The sequence below is a fragment of the Talpa europaea genome (assembly GCF_964194135.1).
Source record: "Talpa europaea genome assembly, chromosome: 8".
Lineage (NCBI taxonomy): Eukaryota > Metazoa > Chordata > Mammalia > Eulipotyphla > Talpidae > Talpa > Talpa europaea.
Window position 1 is genome coordinate 72,776,006 of NC_140075.1, and position 22,386 is coordinate 72,798,391.

The 22,386-nt window shown below is 42.0% G+C and overlaps 1 protein-coding gene across 1 annotated transcript in view; it reads right to left on the bottom strand.

The window, feature by feature from the left end:
• SLC25A21 (solute carrier family 25 member 21) overlaps positions 1-22,386 on the bottom strand; it is a gene marked incomplete at its 5' end in the record, with an annotated part of 431,493 nt that overhangs the window by 48,133 nt on the left and 360,974 nt on the right. The window lies entirely within an intron of this gene.

The following is a 22,386-nucleotide window of genomic DNA, read 5'->3' on the forward strand; positions in this document are numbered from 1 at the left end:
ATGTTTTTCAAAACAAACAAACAAACAAACAATAAATGAATGCTTATGTTAAGATTTTTAAAAAGTAAAACTCACTAATTTCTTACTAGGTTTTAATATTAAAAATATGTCTGCCCTGGAATATATATATATTAAACTTAAAAAATATATGAATAGTATATAGTATTCTGTTATTTTCTAAGGTAATCAGTTTTCCTGGTGAACACATAAGAGGTTACAGATAAGAGCAGGAAATTCATGTCACTATGTCAGGAAGTTCATTTAACATAAGGCTGGAGCTTCTCTGACCCTTCGAGTTTCACTACAACTTTCTTAATTTGGGTTCTGCTTCTAGCTGTGCCTTTGTAACAAGAAAGTTAAGCGTCTATTTGGACTAAGCCACTGTGCCACCCAACTCAACATGGAAATCTCTTGCTTTTTGATTTCTTGGCTTACATAGCACTCTACAGTGAAGGGAGCAAAGGGTTTGTCTTACAGCTTCTAAACTGTACGTAGGTAACCTCTTGAGGGGTGTGTGTGTGTTAGGGTACTTGAGAGAGAGCGCCAGATACCAGGACACAAATATTTATTAAGCATATGGATTTCATGATGATAAAAAAAAGAATCAAATGATCCTCTGACATGGGTTTCTTTGCCAACTATTTTTTACTTAATGGATAGTGCTAGCATTACGAATAGGAAGGAAAGCAGACATGTGATTTGAAGAATGAGATTCATGAATTCCCCACCGCCATACCTTCTTCCATTCCAATATCAACTTTTGATGTCTGAAATTCTCATATCAGCACTTTTTTCCTTTAGAAACTTTTGAAACTTAAATACCACAACTTTGTATAATCTAAATTTCGTTGTAAATGATTTTGAAATATAATTGTCACCCCAAGGGTGACTAAGCATAGATTAGGTCTTCCCAAAAGATTAATGTGATTTTCCTGAATATAAGTTTTATATAATGAAAGATGTTATTAGTTCTGCTCTTTCTGTGCTGATCTTTCCACATCTGGAAGATTATGCTTGGTTGTTAGGGGAGGGAGAGATTAAGAAGACCATTTAAGTAAGCAAAGGTTTTAGAACAGACTGTTAAGTTAGATAGATATTTGAAATGCCATACAACAGAAAATAGTTAAAGGAAGAACAACTGCTCGGCCTGGAGAAGAAAGATCAGAAGGGAGAGATGTGTTGAACACACGGAGCTCTTGAAAGGCAGACATTTAGGAAAAAGATCAGACTTTTCTGTTTCCACATGGTAGATCTAGGAACAACAAAGAGCTGCAATGAGGAAAGAACCATTTTGGGCCCAATAGGGGCTTAATACAAGCAAATACTTTTACTAGTAGGAACTATCTGGAGCTAGAATGGGCTTTCCTAGAAAGTGGTAAGTTTCCCTGTGTGGTATGTGATCAGCAATTTGGAAGACCACTTGCCATGTGACTCATGGAGAGGTGGGATATGCCCAGCAATGGATGGATTTGAGGGCTCTTGAGATTGGACTGCTCCAACCCTCAGGATTTGTTATTCTAAGAGAAAAAAACAAAAACAAGGGGACATGGGAAAGCACTTTTCTGAATAGACTAACTGTCTCACTTCAAACTCTTGCCTAAAGTAGCACATTGCTTTTCTGGATGAGGACAGAAGTCTTATAAATAACACAGAAGGTCTTCATTTCAAACATGATGGGAGAAAATATTAAAAAGAGGTGTAAGGCAGGAGGGGAGAGAGGCAGCTGGGGGACCATAAGGGTTTAATCTGAAAAGAGCTGGGAGGTCCAGGGACCTCTGCTTCATGTTGGCAATGCTTCCTTGAAGTGCCCTCCTTCCTTTCTTTCTGATGGTTCCTTTCATTTGTAGTCATCCTACCCCTACCCCATCGCCTCTAGCCATTCTACCATCTTGAAATTTCTAACAGTGAATGAACAGTTTTAAAGGGAAACTCCCAAAGACCAAATGCAGCCTTTGCTGGCCAATGGGAAACGAGGACTATCAACTTGTCAGCATTGCATTCATGGTGTCTTCCCGCAGTAGTGGATATCTATGGCATGGTTAGGCTGCCACCTCTTCTGCTGAGAATGGCTCACTTTTTTAAAGCCACTGGAACCACCATATTAGTATAGTGTGATATTGCCTGTAGGTAGCAATTGATTGGACATCTCACCAAGAAATATTCTGTCACCATCCTAGTTCATCTGATCCAAATGAGACAGCAGATTTTTTTTTTTACCCAGATTTTGGAGTTGGAACTAGAAAGGTCAGTCTTTTTCTTTGTGATTGAAATTCTAAGATCTGCAGCTAGGATATCAATGGCATCACGTGTTCTGCCCTTGGAGAAAGTCAACCTGCAGAGATAAAAATGAAGGAAGCCACCCTTCAGGGACACAAGAAGCAAGATGGCGAAGAGAAGTTCTGGTATTTTAAGTGTGAGTAGGCTGCCAGGATTTCTTTAAACTTTGTTGTATCTTGACTTTTCTTGAGTAGTGGCATCACCCTTTGCTTCTGATTCTTTGAGATATCCAGTCACATAATTTCCCTTTTTTTTACTTAGATCTTTTGGAGTTGGGCTTATTACTTATAACCCAAAGTCCTGGATCCAGAAAGTAAGCATTATGGCCCTACAGTAAAATGAGTGCTACAGTACCCCCATACCATACCATTTCCCATGAAGAGCCTCTTGGCAGGGAAAATGGGCCCTTGGGCCAATCAGAAGAGTCACACCCAAAATGCAGGCACGAGAAAGTGGACAAGCACTCAAGGAGATGAGCTTTCCTAATATAAAATGCGATATACAGATTTTAGACACAAAAGAAGTAATTGTAATGTTTTATAAAGGAGTTACATTTTTTCCCACCCAAGAACTGATGTTGATACCCACATGCACTCTTCATTCTGCCAATTTTTTTCTGCCCTCCTAGTTCCAGCTTGAAATACAGATCACGTTGTTTACCAAGACAATAACTAGGGACTTCTAGAGATTTGTGACACATATCAACACGCTCGTTGTGCCTCCTTCTCAGGAAGCAAACTGGCACATTCAGTCTATCCCCTGGGTGAACAGAAAGTGCAGTCCTAACGTTGATGTAGCATTAATAGCAGTTTCCCCTGAAAATGGGTCAAAGCTACTATTCTGGTTTTAAGTTTTGACCCACGTCAACCAACTGGAGAAACCTCTGGAAGAGGCACAAGTGCCTATGCCAGGTCTCCCATAAATCTATGTAGTGTGAATTGCATGGCAGTCCTCGTATTTTGTTTCTCAAAGTTGTTAGTTCCAAAAGTGGTGAGTTTGCTTTTTAACTGTACCATGTAGGAAAATGTTAACCTGGAATCTTGTGGACTTTTGTTAATATTGTTATAAATGGAAATCGCCAAAATGTGTCCAATACTTGCTATGTACTAGGTACTCTGTCAAGATAAATATACCCAGGCACATGAACATTTTTCAATCTCCTTCAACTCTCACAGCAGTCCTTTGAAGGAGGTATGTTTATTACCTTCATTTTGCAGATGAAACCTACTACCTCACTGCCAAACAGAGTTCTGTATCTCAAATAAAATTCCATTGTTCTCACAATACATGGCCTTGACCACAGGCTTATACTGTACTGAGGTCTTTTCTTAGAATTAAACTGTTTTTCGAAATACTTTGTAAAGATAAATTATTTCTGTTGCAAAAATATCTTATCACTTCTTATTTTAGCAGGAAGCAGAAGAGACAGTTAAAAATTTGGTTTCTAACCCCATTTTCATTCAATCCCATTTTAAAGTAACATGATAGATCTGGATTGAGATGAACAAGATAATTTTTTTGGTGAAAGCTTTTGGGTCATTGATTATTTTCTAGTTGGGTGAGAAGGAGGAAAATATGCAGGCCCTAGGATAAATTACTTTTTCCCCTAGGTAAACTGTTGCCCATAAGAAGCACACCAGGGTAATTCTGTCAGTGTGGGAGAAAAACAAAGCATAGCTAGTAACATGATAAAACAGTGAAATATTTTAATACTAAAATGAAAACTGTTAATATCTAAAAAGCTAGTGGGGATCATCTGTTGACTCAACAGATACCCCTTCTCATTCCTCTTTGTTCTTGGGGGTGCAGATATTTCCCATGCCCTGTTTTCAGGAGTGAAACAGAATTTTTCAAGCCAGTCATGGAGGTCCCATTCCCGTGCTAGTGAGTCAATTAGGCATGGGCATCTGACCCAAACCTCGCCCAGGGACCAGCAAGGATGGATGTAATGCTGGAGGTGGTGGATTTCTAGCCTAGGGAAAAGAGGCACATAAGAAGAAAAGTCCCCCCACCTTTTTTTTTTTTTTACTAAATGTTGTCCTAGCTGCATAAGATGCCAGTGTGGCAGCCAAGTGAGCCATCGCTGCCCGCTAGCTGAGGGCGGCCAGCAGGAAGAGCAAAGGACGCAGGCCTCAATGACACTGTGGAGTTGCTGAGTAATTAACCAACTCTGGCATCCTACCCCCAGATTTCTGGTTAGGTGAAATTAAAAATGAACCTGTATTATTCAAAATGCTTTCAATTATGTCTTCTGTTAACCTACAGATAAAAGCATTCTGATTTAAATAACTTTTAACACTTCTGTTTCTGAAAAAGCCTTAAATCATAATTCTTCTAAAAGCTACTTCTAGGGAAGAAGGGGAAATGAGATGGTAAAAGGAAATGTACGGGGTTTCACCTACTATGTGATATGTCATCTTTTAGGAAAAAACATGAAAAATATTAAGATTTGAAAAAAAGTCATAATTTTTCAATCACAATAATATTGAAAATAGTTGTTAAAAGTTAAGCAAAGTGTTTCAAAGTGTTTCAAAGGAGACTGTGAGAACCACCTTTAAACATGTTCCTTGGTAGTTTCTTTCAGGAGCTATCTCACTTGAAAACCCCACCCCCTTAGTTTGATTATCTGCACCCCAAACTGCAGCTGGAACATGAAGAAGCTCATAAATAAATATGAGGACACCGCACCAGCTCTCCAAAGCCATTAGATGAGAACGGTCCATATACTAATGAGTTATTGTTCACAAACATAAGTAGATACAGAGCACTGCAATATTGGGCCACATTTGTTTCTAATTGTATAATCAAAACAGGCCTTGTATTACTTATGTACATCTATAAAACGAAGATCAAAACTACACTGCACGTGTTCTTCTCGAAGACACAGCTCACACATAGCTTATTTGAAATACAGATGTGTGCCAAACCCTACAAAATAATTTTACCCCTCATTTCTCCCCTCCCACATTTTTAAAGTGTGAAGCTATTTAGCATATTAGGTGACTCCAAGGTCACAGACCAGCCCATGAAAAGATGCTGATTGTATGAAGCAAGGAAATGTGGAATTTCCTGTGTGTTTCAGATTGTGTCCTGCCTCGGTGGTTCATTTGCAGCAAGTCAAACCCTGGAAGAAGTCTTCCTGCTGTCTTCATTACTAGGGTCCAATTTTAAGTTACCCTGTTTAAGGTCCAAACTTTAGTCATCCAAAGAGACTAGACGAATCCTTAATCAAACATCTTTTACCTGATACAAGCTTTAGCCTACTTGGCATTTGGAATGGCTTAAAAAAAGTTATTTGTCTTAAGTCATTTACTGAAATCTGAAGATAGGTAATTAATGGGTAGACAGATGAGAGCTTGACCAAGGCCAAAAAAAAAAAAAAAAGTAGAAAAATCATGTCTCATCTGCTCCTCCCTTTTTCTCTGTGAGCCACCCCCAAGTTATTTTTTTTTTGTCATTTTTATTATTTAGTTTACAAACGTGTTTGCTTGGAAATTGCCTGTGCCATGGTGCTGGTCTGCTCCTATGGGCAGGCTAGGAAATTTCCGAAGTTGCAAAGGTAATAAGCAGGTCTGTGGTGTTAGCAGCAAGAACATGAAATCTTTTCTTTTTTGCACCCCCTAAGGAGAAAGCAAAATGTAGCTGCTTCACCACTGACCTTTAGAGGTAATCAAACTCTGTTGTCTATCAGAAAGGTTATCATAAAATTCACCTGGTAACTGAGAGACCAAAATATCTTCCCCAAGAAGAGAGGAAAAGGTCAACGTATAAATCTGCTGGCTTGGGAAACGGAGGCCTTCCCTGTTTTTCGGAGACGAGGTGCTTAGGAGCCCAGACTGCTGAGATTAACACCACAGGTCCAGCAACCATCCCACAGAACACCAGGACCCAGACATACATTGTCTGAGCTGAAAAGGCCAATTATAGAAATGACTTCCAAGTTGAGCTGCCATTTCAAAGCCACCTGCAGCGCACACACATGCTGTACGAGAAGGATGCTTTCACCTGCATCCCACTTCTTCGCCAAAAACCTGGCATTCAGCAAGCATTCAGTGCAGTAATAATACTCGCCGGTGAAGCATGAAATAGGAGCGACAGGGAAAGTGACACCAGATCCCCAGTTGGGGAAATTGGAAAGCATTAACACATCTGTGTACCTAAGAGAGCACAATTACTACATTTTATTTTGTTTCAACAGTCAGGACCTAAATGAACATCACCATTCAGTTCTGTTCTGGGCAACAATCCAAGCTCATCTTTGGTACAGTTGATTCTGAAGGCTCACAGTCAATCATATCTTCACAATTTGTTCTTTCAGGCTTCAGGCATCCTCCTGATTTCCATTTCTTGTTTGGAAGCCTTGAGTCATCTGTTCTGGCAACATGACCAACCCAAATCAGTCATTTTCCCCAAATTATATTGAAATAGGGATCTTGCTAGCTTGTTGTTTTCTTCCTTCTTTCTTTCACATAATTTTCCCTTTAAGGATCTCCTAATACAAAGCTGATTGAAGGCATACAATATCCCCTTTCTTCTGCTGTTGTCAAATCCAAGTTTCTTACCCACATGCTGGAGCACTGTAATTAAAACAATGAGGGCTCACTCAGCCCTGGGTTAGGAGTGCTTGGCTTCCATTGCTGCAGCTTGATGGGCGGGGGAACCCAGGGCAGAATTCTGGCCCTGACACTCCACCTTTAGGGCATTATTCTGACATCATTTACACTCCACAAATCTCAGCAGGTCGCAGAATCCAAATGTAAGAGTGAGGTTTCATGGCTCCATAATTTGAATTATGTAGAATCTGAAGTTCACAAAATTGTATGCATCCTGGGGCCATCTTGGGTTTTTTTTGTTTGTTTGTCAGTCATTTCCGAGGCCACTTTCATTTAGAGAAAAGAGAGAGGAGAAACTAGGTATTCCAAGGAAAACAAACAAACAAACAAAAAACAGCTCAAAACAGTGCCACAGATTCTTTTTTTCGAAAGCAGCATGTGATCTTTAGACAGTGCAACATACTGAAAGTTTCAGCTAATATTCTAGCATAAAACTAACGAAAGTTTTCCGTGCTTCAACTCCTATCAGGTCTTCAGGCACAAAAATATAGTTATTTTTCATTACAGAGAATTAATTGAATTAAGTTTCTGCATATGGTCCTTGGATGCATTTGTTACCCCAAACCATACCACTTTCATTATATGCTCTATGGAGGAATTCTTTAAAGTTTTCCCGAACCCACATTTTTAACTGAACTTTCAGTATGATTTTACCACGACAAACTTTGTTGATATGTCTAAAATAAACTACAACTCTGATTTTCTAAGATACAAGAAAATTAGTTTAGCTGTCAGTATCATTTAGGAGGTAGATACATGGCTCCCTTCCCTGGAAAGTTGGCAGGGCACTCCATGCACTAAACATGTTGCACGGCTCAGCCCAAGGAAGGCATTAGCATGATATGAGAACCAGAACCCTCATGGAAAATGCTAAGGAGAGAAAACACAAAAGAGATACTTGAGAAGGAACTAAAATGGTAAATAATGTGGGTAAAATGGGGTGTTAATACTCCATTGATCTGTAAGTGAGGAGACTTAGGTAGAGCTGATAAGTGTATTCATTTTCAGTGACAGCAGATTACCTTGCTTCTAATGATAAACACATTTCCACCAGGAAAGAAGAACTTTGCTATAGTCTTTCACTCTGAACAGCAACTAGGACACAAAGGACTACAGCAAAACAAAACAAAAAAAAAAACCCAAACAACTTTATTATTTCTTGGAATGGGACTAAAATCAGGAAAAAGGATCTGATCATGGAGTCAAACAGTTCTTTCCCCACCCACTCCCAGCCAGCTCTTTACTGAACAATTCCACCAAAGAAATTTCTTGCTCCATCCTAGTCCTCACCACCTTCTCACCAGTTTCCTTTTTCTTTCCTCTTCTGTTTTCTAATTTCTGTTCTTATTTATGAAGTTGCTAAAATTCATCTATTTGCTCATTCATTCTTTCAACGAACTTTGTTCCAAACGCTAGGCTAACCACCTTTTACTGGGGTCAAATGTGGATAGGGCAGTCCCATTTTCCCCAAATCATCTATGACCTTAAATTTCTTGAAGCAGTCGTCTCTGAGATGGTAGACCAAATCTTGATAGTGCATATGCCTGTGTTAATTGACCCAGATATTGCCTTTCCTATTCCATCATGTGCTTTACACATCATAACATTGGCGAACATTATATTGAATATACTTATATTCAGAAAAGAAATGTAGGTACTTACGCATATACCTCTGTATGTGTATACACACATATGTATATAGATCCACACACACAGACTTGCCTTGTTATCCACATTGTCTCATATTTTTTGTATACTTTTAACTGAATAGAGTATTTGTTTTTCACATGATTACCACGTTTAATCCAGGTTATAAATTGCTTAACAATGGTAACTCCTGTTCTTTATCACCACCCTCCAGCATTTAGCATTATTTCATTGCTACCTGTCAGTAAAGCCAAAGCAACGTAATGGTCAGGGGGCGGGCCCTGGGGCCACACTGCTTCAGCTTGAATTTCAGCTGAGCCATGTGTTAGCTATTTACCCAGCGTGAAAAACCATTGGCGCAAAAGGTGAGCAGATTGATTCCCAAGCACCATTGCCAGAATAGAGGTTTTTTTAAAATGCCAGCCCACTCTACAAATGCTTATGAAAATCAGTTAGTGCATTGTTGTAAGCAGCCAGGTTTAATAGCTTGACCTAGCTTCAGGGCTATATATGGCCACAGCTGGGGCAGAAAGTAGCAAAATTCAGAGATGTCCTTCATAAATGGAACTTTACCTAAGTGCGTGACCCAGTGGCTTAGGAATTCACACTCTGGAATTCTGCTACAACTAATTCATACAAGTTTGAGGCCAAAGATGTTGTGCAACTAACTGCACTGAGCAGGCTACTCCCAAAGTATAAGTCACATTTGGAAAGGTATTAACTCTTTATGGCTGCCAGTTACTACCCTAGGTTCCAAAATTAATTTCTTGAGGTGCCCCCTAGTGGTACTAGAGTTAAATGCAGTTGAACAATCATCTTCACCGTACCAAAGAACAAAAAAGTCCAACTATTTGTAAGTTACAGATTATAGTCTGATTTAGCAGATTTTAATTCATTAAATTAGGTTCCAAAGGAATGCTACTATCACAACTTGGACTTCTAACGGTATTGAGACTATTGAGAAAAACCTGAGAAACAAAAATAGCGTTCGTGCCTAATGCTTTACAACTGTTACCCCATTCAAATTTTACATGAAATAGATTCTAGTCTTTCCATTTCACAGACAAGGATGTAGAGATTCATAGAATTTAAATAACTTTCCTACTAGCCAAGTAGGTGGTAAGTGGTGGAGTTGCAGTGTACCTCCACTCTTGACCGTTGTGCTTGATCCCCATGTTCTAGGGAAGAGTGAGAGTTAATTCACTCGAAACATAATTCCACCACCTGGCTTTGATACTCCTTCCTTCACTTAGTCTGGAGTGCTTGACCCAAGGCTCTATTTGGCTTCTGGGAGGAGCTAAAATGCTGGCTTTTGAATGGAGGAACAGTCAAGCCAGTTTTTTTTTTTTTAAAGATTTATTTATTTATTTATTTATACAAGCACTGGGTACAGTCAGAAGCATGGGAGGAGAGAGAATTCACCAAAGTCAGAGCGGAGAACAGAACAGGCAGACCGATGAAGTACACTGCTGAGGGGAGCAGCGGGCAGCAGGAGAGGTCTGCGCGCCATGTGGGACCCTTATCCGGCGGCTGGGGATCGAACTGGTGCTGCAGAGGCTGTGGGCAGCTTCGCAACCCAGTGCTCAACCGCTGCGCCACCGGGGAGGCCCTCAAGCCAGTTTTTATAGCCCCCTTTCGTCATGCACAGTCCTCTGAGTTGAACAGATTAAAAATATAGATTAAGTGGAATAGCATGGAGCTTTATGGATTTATGAGTCAAACTCTATATGTAATTTTGTGGGTTTCTGGCCAAAAATAGTCTTCCAGATCACTTTGAAAAAGTGTTTCTGTCACACCACATTATTGTCAATGAATAATTAAAGGTAATGATTTTCCTACCTAAGCCCTTCAGTCAATGTCTCAGAAACTGCAAGTTGGATACACTAAGTAGAATTCAAGGCCTTTGAAAAACATTGCAAAAGACAACTCTAGGGCTTAGTTTCTGGACCTTGTCTATCTGCTGCTTTCTTCCAGTCCTGTGACTTAAATTATCAACCATATGCTGATAGCGGTCAGGCATCTCCATCACGGTGTCACCACTTGACATCTCTACTTGGAAGTCTAACTGGAGTGTTATAATTGGCATATTCAAAATGAACTTCTGAGTCTGCCTCCACACACTTGTTCCACCTACAATATTCCCCAGATCAGTTAATGGCAACTCCACCTTTCCAGTCCTCAGGCCAGAAACTTTGAAGACATGCTTTCATTCTCTCTTCCTTTCATTCATGTCTATTGCCCTGATCCAAACCTAGACCATCTCTCTCCCTTGAACCATGGTGGTGGCATCTTAAGTGGTTTCCACAACAGTCCATTCTCAAAGCAGTCGCAGAAAAAACTGATTAAAATAAACAGTGGATTGTGTCACTTCCCTGCTCCCAATATCCAATGTCTTCCTAGCTTTCTCAGAGCAAAACCAAAGTTCCTTTAGAGGTCCTAGGAAGTTTGCTCCTGAGATACATGTTACACTTTCTCCCTCATGTCCTGCTATAGTTTCCTTGATCTCTCCCCTCCCTCCCCAGTCACCTTCTTCTTGTTCCTTAGAAGGGGTCCATTCCCACCCAAGGGCCTTTACGCTTGTGGCATCCTGTCTACGATACCCTCCTTCGCATATCTCCATGGCTCTTTACTTACCTCCTTAAACTCTGCACTGATATTCTTTCTCAGAGAGGCTTAACCTCACCTTTCCTCTATTTAAAATTACAACACCCTCACGTGATGCTACCTACCCTTTCTACTTGCTTTATTATTATTTTTAAAGGTCTATTTATTTATGTATGCAAGAGCTGGGGTACAGGCCAGAGGTGCAGGGGGTGAGAGGATTCACCAGAGACAGAGTGGGGAATAGAGCAGGCTGACTGACTGAAATACATTGCTGAGGGGAGCAGCGGGTGAGACAGGAGAGGTCTGCTATGCCATGTAGGTAGCTCCCTGGCCAGCCAGGGATCATACTCATGCTGCAGTGGCTGCGGATAGCTTCGTTGTGCTGAGATTTTACCCTTGTGCCACCAGGGAGGCCCTGCTTTATTTTTCTTTATAGAACTCATCTCTATCCAACATGCTTTATAGTTTACCTGCTTATTTTAGGTATTCCCTGTTGCTCTCACTATGATGCCAGCTTCATGAGGTCAGGGCAAGGTTTTTTTTTTTTTTTTTTGGTCTATTTTATTTACTGATATGACCCCAGGGATAATTACATTGAATCTGACATTTAATAGGTGATCAGTAAACATCTGTTGAATGAAAGAAAGAATAAATGCATTATATTCCCGTTGACCCAGTTTGATCATGCTGTGAATAAAAAATTGCATCTGATATTTTAACTCACTTCAAGATCAATCTCACTTTCCCATCAAATGACAATTCTTCCTGGTCTCTTTGCAGTCATCTAAACAACCAAAATTGCCATTGAAAAAATGGAAACTAAGGAAGCCTAGACTTCATGTGTGTGTGTGTTTTTTTTTTTTTTTTTAAAGATTTATTTATTCATATAAAGAAGAGCTGGGGTACAGGCCAAAGGTGTGGAGGGGTGAGAGGATTCACCAGAGACAGAGTGGGGAACAGAACAGGCAGACTGACCGAAGTACACTGCTGAGGGGAGCAGCGGGTGAGTCAGCAGAAGTCTGCTGTGCCATCTGGGTAGCTCCCTGGCCGGAGATGGGACTTGTGCTGCAAAGGATGCGGATAGCTTCATAGGCTGTGTCTTAACCCCTTGCGTCACCAGGGAGGCCCTTCATGTGTGTTATTATTCCCATCTGCTACCAAGCCAGTGTAGCAAATGCCATTTTTCGCCCATTCAATCTGCCCCATCCCTTCTCCATGCTGGCAGAATGTATTTCTAGAGACTTTTTTCCTTCCTAAAAACAGAATATTGTATTTTATCTCCAGAGATCTGGCTTGATAGGCCCGAATAGAGAGAGGTTCAGGAATTCTGAACCTCCAATTCTGATGCAGAAGGTCCAGGAACAGCACATTGAATAATAGAAAAAACACTTTCCTGGGCCTCCCCGGTGGCGCAGCTATTGAGCGCTGGGTTGCGAAGCTGCCCGCAGCCTCTACAGCACGGGTTCCATCCCCGGCTGCTGGGCGAGGGTCCTACATGGCGCACAGACCTCTCCTGCCTCCCGCTGCTCCCCTCACAGTGTACTTCGGTCCTTCTGCCTGCTCTGCTCCCTGCTGTGGCTCTGGTGAATTCTCTCACCCTCCCGCGCTTCTGACTGTACCCAGTGCTTGTATAAATAAATAAAAAAATCTTTAAAAAAAACCCAACACTTTCCTAACTGGTTAATGACCTAGGACCATTCTTGCCCAGATGTTCCTTTGTAAGCAATCAGGCCAGAGTACTAAGTACCAAAGTCAGGTAATCCCCCCTTACAAACTCATTCACAATTTCTTGCACTTGCAAGTCTAGAGTGTATTTCCTTTTTTGAGTCAATGACTGCTAATTGCATGTGTGTTCCATGCCGCTGAGATGGCCATCTCTGATCTCGGAGACCAGGAAACTACAGACGTTCTTACCATTAGTCACTGCTGAATGGGGTACCAGGCTGCCTTCCCCACCCCCTGCTTCCGACCTTTTGGCTGGAGTGATTTTGTTCCTGTAAGGGCTATTTCTTGGTTTCCTCTTTGGTTTATTCAGGAGCAACACTGAGACAACCCCCCCAAAGATTATTATCTTGCCCACATCTTTTCAAACGAGATTAATAGTTCATTCTGCCTGTCTATCAAGACTAGCAGTAATCTGGGTTGGCATAAAACATGTTTCCACTGTTCAAACACTAGAGAAAAATTTAAATGAGAGTATTTTTCTCTCATTTTACTAACAGTCAGTTCTTTGCTGAACAGGTACAACAGGAAGTCGCTCCTGCTGTAAAACAAGCAGGACCACACCTACGGCTGATTGAGCTGAAGAACGTAGAAAGGTAATTTCCTTGTGCCGTATAGAGGGAACCAGCACAGAAGCGTCTCCTGGGTTTGGCAGATGACGAATTTTCAGAGATGCAATACTGTGTGGGGAATGTGGCTTCAGATTTAGTATATAAATTGATTATATACTTGACCCAAAAAGACCTGCATATTACCCACTGAAGGGTAAGGAAAAATGTCAGGCTTTTCTGCCCTTCTGCCATCAGGATAGATGATGGATCCTTGTCCTGAATGCATGCCTGATGGTGGGCGCCTGGAGTAGGGTGTGGGCATAGGTAGATGGGATTCACCTGGGCTAAAACTATGCTTTTAAGGGCGGCATCACGGGGACGCCAGCAGAAGCCGAAAGAGAAGCTGAGAAAGAAGCAGAGAAGTTGAGAGCAGAGAAGCAGAGAGAATGCCAGAGAGCCCAGATAGAGTGAGGATTTGCTGGGGGCTGGGAGGCCTGCCAGCCTCCCGCCCCCCCAGCGCCCCTGCCTGCCGTGTACCTGATAATCTAAATAAAAAACCTGCAAAAGCCACTGAGGACTCTTGACTCCTCCTTTACCCGGTCTGCATGGGATCCTAGAAAACCTGCACTGTGTCCAGTCCTGCCCCTACACCCACTAATCTTGGTGCTTATACTTCTCACCCAAACCACTTACTGTCTAGGATTCTTTTGTTCCACGGAGATTCCTGTCTCTCTCATATGGTCTATAGATTTATCACCATTTAGTCACTGTTTTCAGAAGCAGTCACTTATTTATCAACAAATATTTCTTCAGCTTTTACTCTAAGTCTGGTATTAATTCCCAATAGTACATGTAATTTGGTTACTGCTATATAATTCAGTTAATTATCAAGATGATAAGCTAAAGAGTGTCTGTCACAATATTCTACTACTCTATGTAATGCACCCAGAAGGCAGGAAACTATTTTTCTACCATTTCTCAAGGCACACTGAGTATTAGAAAAGTTGTATTTGCTTCTGGTCTTAGACAAAAAGTTGAGCTCCTGATGATTCATTTGGAGAGAATTTTTCTCTCCAGTAAAGTCACTATTTATTTATTCAACAAATAACTGAGCACGGGCTCCCTAGTGGTGCAAGGGGTTAAGCACAGCACTGTGAAGCTACCCACAGCCTCTGCAGCAACAGTTCAGTCCCCGGCCAGCCAGGGAGCTACCCACATGGCACAGCAGACCGCTCCTTTCTCGCCTGCTGCTCCCTTTAGCAGTGTGTTTCAGTCAGTCTGCCTGTTCTGTTTTTTTTTTTTTTTTTAAGATTTATTTATTTATTTATACAAGAACCAGGGTACAGGCCAGACATGCAGGAGGGTGAGAGGATTCACCAGAGACAGAGCAGGCAACAGAGCAAGCAGACTGACTGGAATGCACTGCTGAGGGAAGCAGCGGATGCGACGGGAATGGTCTGCTGTGCCATGTGGGACTCTTGCCTGTCGGCTGGGATCAAATCGGTGCTGCAGAGGCTGCAGACAGCTTCACAGAGAGGTGCTTGCCTGCGCCACTAGGGGAGACCCAGTCTGCCTGTTCTTTTTTTTTTTAAAGATTTATTTATTTATTTATTTATTTATACAAGCACTGGGTACAGTCAGAAGTGCGGGAGGGTGAGAGAATCCACCAGAGCCAGAGTGGGGAGCAGAGCAGGCAGAAGGACCGAGGTACACTGCTGAGGGGTGCAGCGGGCAGCAGTTGAGGTCTGAGCGCCATGTGGGACCCTCATCCAGTGGCCAGGGAGCAGCCGGGGATCGAACTGGTGCTGCAGAGGCTGCGGGCAGCTTCGCAATCCAGCGCTCAACCGCTGCGCCACCGGGGAGGCCCCCAGTCTGCCTGTTCTGTACCCCACCCTGTCTCTGGTGAATCCTCTCACCCCTCACACCTCTGGCCTGTACCCTAGTTCTTGGATGCATAAATAAATGAATCTTAAAAAAAAAATAACTGAGAACCTGTGGTGGGCCAGTCATGTCTCTCTGGTTTAGAGGTGGAGCAGTTAGCTGTAAGACTGGGAGTAGTTAAATCCCTAGAGACAGAAAGGGTGGTTGTCAGGGGTTAGGAGCAGCAAGGGATAATGGGGGACAGGATTTATTGTTCAGTGGATACAGTTTCAGTGTGGCAAGATGAAAGGAGATTTTCTGAGGAATAGAGGTGATAGTTGCATAGCAAAGTGACTGCACTTCATGCCATTGAATTGTTCACTGATACACGGTTAAATGGCGAACTGATGCTATGCATGTTTGTCACAATACATAAAAAGTTATACCAGAGTGAGAAGGTATAAGGAAAATAAAATAGGAGAGTAACTGGTTGCCATGGGGGAATGAAAGGAAGATACTAATTTTGACCAGGTCTCCAGGGAAGATGCCTTCACCAAGAGATACTTGCTGGGCTTAGGACTTACATTTGGAAGTGGTACCATCTATTGCAAGCAGAGAGAGAATTTAGAAATAGAGAGCTTTAGGAAAAAAATCACACATCTTGGGAGAAACTAAAGCAACAATTTATAAGCTTTTGCTTTGCTCTTCATGTAAGGAGGATGGAGAAGTCCGAAGTAGTCTTTCAGGATAATCTAAAATTAATTTTAAAAATAGCTCATGCTGGGGCCTCCCTGGTGGTGCAAGGGGTTGAGTGCCGCACTATGAAGCAATTCACAGCCTCTGCAGCACTAGTTCGATTTCCGGCTTGCCAGGGAGCAACCCACATGGCGAGCAGACCTCTCCTGTCTCACCCTCTGAGCCCCTTAGCAGTGTATTTCAGTCAGCCTGCCTGTTCTGTTCCCCACTCTGTCTCTGGTGAATCCTCTCACCCCCTGCATCTCTGGCCTATACCCCAGCTCCTGTATGTCTAAATAAATAAATCTTAAAAAAAAATAGCTCAGGCTTTTTAGATTCATTCCTTTTCCCTCAGAGAATTTAATGCATAGGAGTTGTACACTGTAATGGCACTCAAGATCTAAAATTGAACCATTGGGTTAAACCATCAGGAGAAAAGTCAATAATAAATATAGAATTATAGTACAGCATTCTGGACTAGGAAGGTTCTTCCGTGCCCTTAGCCCCTCTTCTGAAGTTTGATTTTTTTTCTGCAATGTCTCCACCAAGTTGTCACACTGGCTTCTGATCAGACACCACTAGCTGCCAGGATCACACATCCTTTCAGAAGAAAGAGACCCTCCTGCTTTGAATACATCTTCCATTTTCAACTCATTTTCATGTGATGGTTAATTTTATGTGTCTATTTGATTGGGCCATGAATTTGGTCAGACATTATTGGTGTTTTTCTGAGGGTGTTTAGGATGAGATTAACATTTGCATAAGTAGCCTGCATATAGATGATCACTTAAAGATCTGAATAGAACAAAAGGCCAATCCTTTCCCAACTAAGAGAGAGTTCTTCTGCCTGAAGGCCTTCAAAGTGAGACATCAACTTTTCCTGGTGGCAGCCTTTGGACCTGAAGTGGAACATCACATTTTCATCATAAATTCTGGATTTGCCTATCTCCATAATCTCATGGGTCAATTCCCCTTCCTTCCTCTCTCCCCTTTCCTTTCTTCCTTCCTATTGGTTCTGTTTCTTTGAAGAACATTAATATACCAGACTATATAAAATGCTTCCAGTTATCTTGATGAACTGATACATATTTGAAGATGGTTACTGCGCATCCTCATGCTTCTCTTATATGTTAGACACCTCAGGGTTTCATATGACAGGGTCCCAGAATCCACCTTGGAATGAATTTTATGAATCCACCTTGGAATGCCCTGGACCAAAATCCATGCTTAGTGTGGGCTGATCTGGGAACAACAGAGCAAAGCCATTACTTGTACTTATAAATGTCATATACATCTATCTGTGTGGCCAAAGACCCACTTTGATTTATCAATGAAATTCTGCTGTATGTGTGTAGAGCACACACACACACACATACAACCTGCTGCTGTAAATCTGCCACTCACTTCATTAAGTGTGGAAGAAAAGGAGGATTGGTGAGGAGAAATACATTCCAAGTACATTAAAGGGGAGGAACAAATTTGATGACGCTTGCTTCTCATACGTAATCTTTCTTCATCTTTATTTACAGATGAGGAAACAAAAATTCTTGGGGGTTAAGTGACTTAACCACATTAAGGCAATGGGGAAGTAACTGAGATGGGATTGAAATGTCTCTGATCCTGAAGACTGTGGCCTGCCCAGTGCCCACACCACACAACATACACACGATGGGCCCTGAAAATAAATGCCAGAATAATATAAGTTGGTGGTGTGAAAGTATGAGAGAAAGGTGGTACCTGAAGGAGGAAGAAAAGGGACAAAAGTTTAATGTAGGATTTTTGTATTCTTTCCTACAGAATTCAAGAAAATTTTCATAGAAAACTTCTTACCTCCAATAACAATGTGTGGCAAAGGAAAATTAATTACATATTTTTCAGCTGAGGAAGGAGTGAGGAAATGGAATAAAATAAGAATACACACTCAATAATCATTGCCTTTAACTGTAAAATTGGTACTTGGATGAAAACTACAAGTGTTAGGGGACAGAGTAGGACAATACAAACTTTTTTTTTTTTTAAAGATGATTTTTTTTTTTATAGAGGCATGTTTTATTTATTTATTTGTTTGTTTGTTTTGTTTATACATGCACTGGGTACAGTCAGAAGCGCGGGAGGGTGAGAGAATACACCAGAGCCAGAGCGGGGAGCAGAGCAGGCAGAAGGACCGAAGTACACTGCTGAGGGGAGCAGCGGGCGGCAGGAGAGGTCTGCGCGCCATGTGGGACCCTCCTCCAGTGGCCGGGGAGCAACCGGGGATCGAACTGGCGCCGCAGAGGCCGCGGGCAGCTTCGCAACCCAGCGCTCAACCGCTGCGCCACCGGGGAGGCCCGACAATACAAACTTTTGAAAGAAAATAATATATATATAAACACCTATCTACAATTCTAAAGAGGAAAAAAGGAAACAAAATAGAGATTTATATTTAGTCTTAAACCTTGAAAATTTGTGATCCAAATCACACCCTCATTTATATCAAATATTAATGAATAGAGGCAAATCTGCTAGCTGATTACATATTAGAAATATCTGACACTGAACCATTTCACCCAGAAGGGGTGAAGGTTGCTTCCCTGTTCATGAAAACAATAGTGAGGTACCTGAGAACAATTCAGTTACCCCCCCACCTTGAAGAACCAACTCTGTATTCAGAGGCTTGGAGTTTTGCACATAGAACTATCCACACACCACGTAAGTGCACACACAGAGACTGTTTCCAGACAGGATTTTCCCCTTCATCTCTGTCAGTGCCTGTGTGTGGGGGGGTCACTGAAGTCCACACACCCCACGCTCCCCGGTGACTGGGCATCAATGCTACAGCATTACTAGCTCATGTGTCTGGTGATAGCCTCAGAGCTGACCCTTTTGTCGAGGCCTGGCACCTCTACCAGGGCTGCAAATAAGAGCTTGGGACTCAGGACTCAACATGGATTTCCTGCAAGGCCCAGCCCAGAGTTTCCCACTATCCAGCCAGATGTTTCTCTATAGCGCCCTGGCAGACATGATTTGGAAAGAAGCCAGAACTGATTTCTAAAGAGAAAAGCTTGATGGAATGCTGGGGTGGTGCCATCCCATAATAAGAGGGTGGTCTCTCAGATTGGCATACATTCCTGTTTGCCTTGGGAGTTGCTCCAAAGGGAGAGGGGTTTGAGTAGAAGTGGGTGTGTCCATCCAAATCATGCCAGCACCTGGGTGCAGGAGGGGAAGGCCAGGGGCTGTGGGAAGGTGGCTGGAGAAGAAAGGTTCTGAGTGATTGGGAGCTGGTGCCAGATGGAGCTGGAAGACAGTGATCTGCCACCTCCCTCCACACACGTGTGGCCACTTGGGGCTTGTCTGGCTAGGCACGCTGCTTCACATCTGTCAGTTAAATCAAAGATGCATAATTGAAGATGCAAAGCGAGAAACATTACATGGTTCACAAGGCTCCCCAGAGGATTTTGGATCTGTAATCCAACAAGGAGATTTTAATGAATCCTGAGCCTAGTGCTCTCATCTGTGAGAGGAGATCTCATTCCAGCTGTGTCCGAGACTGGGCAGAAGTAATTTTTTCAAGACATGGGCAGTCTTTCTTGATTGGCCACTGCATGCCCAGTTTTCTAGGCATCATTTGGCCATCTTTCTCCCAAAATACTTCTTTTTGAAGCTTAGACAATTTCTCAGCAATGAGGAAAGCTCAAAAGATGCTCTGATGGAGGTTTTTGGAGAAATGAGCCAAGGAAGGCTATGCTAGATAAAACTATTAACCTGGAATAATTTCTTAGAAGTAAGTTCAAGCATTTTTAAATGTTTAAGCATAAAAGTAAATAAACATCCAAGGTAAAAATTCAAACAGTACATAAGAATGGAAACTGTGAAGTAGGGCCTCCCTGGTGGAGCAAGGGGTTAAAACGCAACATATGAAACTATCCACAGCCACTGCAGCACGAGTTCTATCCCACATGGCACAGCAGACCTCTCCTGTCTCGCCCGCTGCTCCCCTCAGCAGTGTATTTCAGTCATTCTGCCTGTTCTGTGCCCCACTCTGTCTCTGGTGAATCCTCTCACCCCCGCACACCACTGGCCTGTACCACAGTTCTTGTATGCATAAATAAATAAATCTTTAAAAAATGTGAAGTAAAAATAAGAATAGGCCAATTATAGATGGCTTATTTAGAACAGTGCTTCTGAAATGTTCTATAGTAAAGGATAATTTTTCTTATTTCCAATCTTCATGAACCAATATTTTTATAAAATACAGTAAAACATAATTATTGGAACAATTTTTAAAAAAGTGCTCAAAGCCATACAAAAATAAAAAAATTAAATATCTTTCAAGTTCAACAGATCACACACTTGGATATAGTGAAAACATCAAATTGTTATAGCATTCCAAAATTCTAAAATTCTGCTCTAATTGTGGTTTATACTTTGAATGTTTATACTTTCACTGGAGATTTTAAAATATATCTATACAAAAATATAGAAAAACTTTTTTTAAAAAATCATAAAGTGGAATCATAGTATATAACTTGCGTTTTGTACTTAATATAACTTTATATCTTTCATATTAGCTCTTAAAAATATATACCTCATTTCATTTTATAGCAGTCTAGTATTCTAGAATGTGAAGGTACCACCATTTTATTTTAGCTGCTCTTAATATTTATAGACAAGCAGATGGTTTTTAGATTTTGCTTAAGGTCAACTTTTGATTGCATGATCCCCGGAAAAGTGCTGATAATAATTCTACATACTTTTTGATGCCAAAGTTACCACTAGCACTTGCTAGAAATATGCTTTGTGAGCAATAGCAAAATGTTTTGCATTCCTAAGGTCCTTTTACTTCAAGCCAGCTTGCTGATCTGAGAGTCACATCAGTCGTGTAATGGCTGGAATAAGCATTTATCATCTTGTCCAGCATATGGCAGCCCCTGCTCCCCAGGGCTGGATCCCCCCTGCAAGGCAGTGGGGATGGATATTTTAAAGGGCAGGCTTTGCCTTTTCCACTAGGTAGCAAAAACATCAATGTGCAGAGAAGACTGCAGGCTATCTTGGGGGCCCTAAAAATGACAGCCTCTGGACTCTTATCTGGCTGACTCAGACCTACCCAGGGAGTCTGCATGCAGGGAAGGAAGGTCAGGCTGGTGACTAAAGTCCACTTACTGCACAATCCCTCTCTTGCAGTATTTTTGCTAACAAGTAAATCTGCTACTCCTTAGGATTACCTGCATGATTTTTCACATTATTGTTTAAGGCTTCAAGTGGCCCATCGTGGGAGCAGGGAGCTTTGTGTGTGTAAAGCCACGCTCCCAGGCAGGCAGGTCTAGTCAAGATGAACCTGCGCATTTGGCCACAGCAGTCTTGCTCCAGGCATAGGGCATGACCCAGGAGAGGGGCGTAGTGTTTCTGGTGTTTGTGTTTAAGATGTCTCCAATGCAGCCAGTGATGTCAGGTCTCCGGGCATGTGTGGAGGTACTGGGAGGGATTTTGTGTTGAAGGCAAAACTGCTCAAGCAGAAAGACCAGTTTTCCTTTCTACTGGGTAGGCCAGGTCGAAAGGAAAAGGAAGTTCTAGGTTTGTGCCAGGAAGTTCATCAACTTGGGTTTGATTATCTCAATGGGGGGACCCAGCAACTACTCCCCTTTGCATTTTCAGTACAGAAGTCATCCTGAATACCCCCCCAAACTCCTAGGAGCCAGAAAATCTATTCGTGAGAATTAGACGTGTGAGAACTGAGAGACACAAAGGAACCAGTTCTTCAGTCTTGTTAATTTCAAGTGGTCCTGACGAGAGTAGAAGCATCCAGGTTCACAACTGAGTTAGAGTTACATGAAGAACAGATGAGTTTTCCAGAGCTTTCCTTCTGGATGTGCATTATGTGCGTCAAAGGAGGCTCAAGAGAGGTTTTGAGCACGTGACCCAGAGATGTGTGGGCGCAGCCCTTATTAACCTCACCCTTAGCATGGTCTCTGAGATGGCAACTGTGTCTCAGGCTTCTCCTGCTCTGGAAAAGGGTTCAGGGCTCAGCGTTTCATCAGTGACCTGCCCATCCCTGACGTGGATCTCCCGCAGGGATTTTTTTTTAATTCCTGCAAAGAAACTTTTGAGAAGAAACCTGCCCCAGCAGGTCTGCCTTACACATCTCTTCAGAAATGTTTTCTTTTTATTCTGAATATGCTCTTCTGAGTGAGCATCCTTCCTACTCTCAGCCTACTTTGTGTGAAAGGAAAGCTGACATCTAAATCTGGGGGACGGATTCTTAAACGTGTACCAAGTTTCCTTGTCAGAAAACCAGGAGACCCCCCCTTCCGGCAAACATCACCTCCACTTCAAAGTCTTAAGAGGGACATTTTGTTTTGCTGATAAGAAAATGCTGATGTTTGTCTTTTGACTCCCTGATT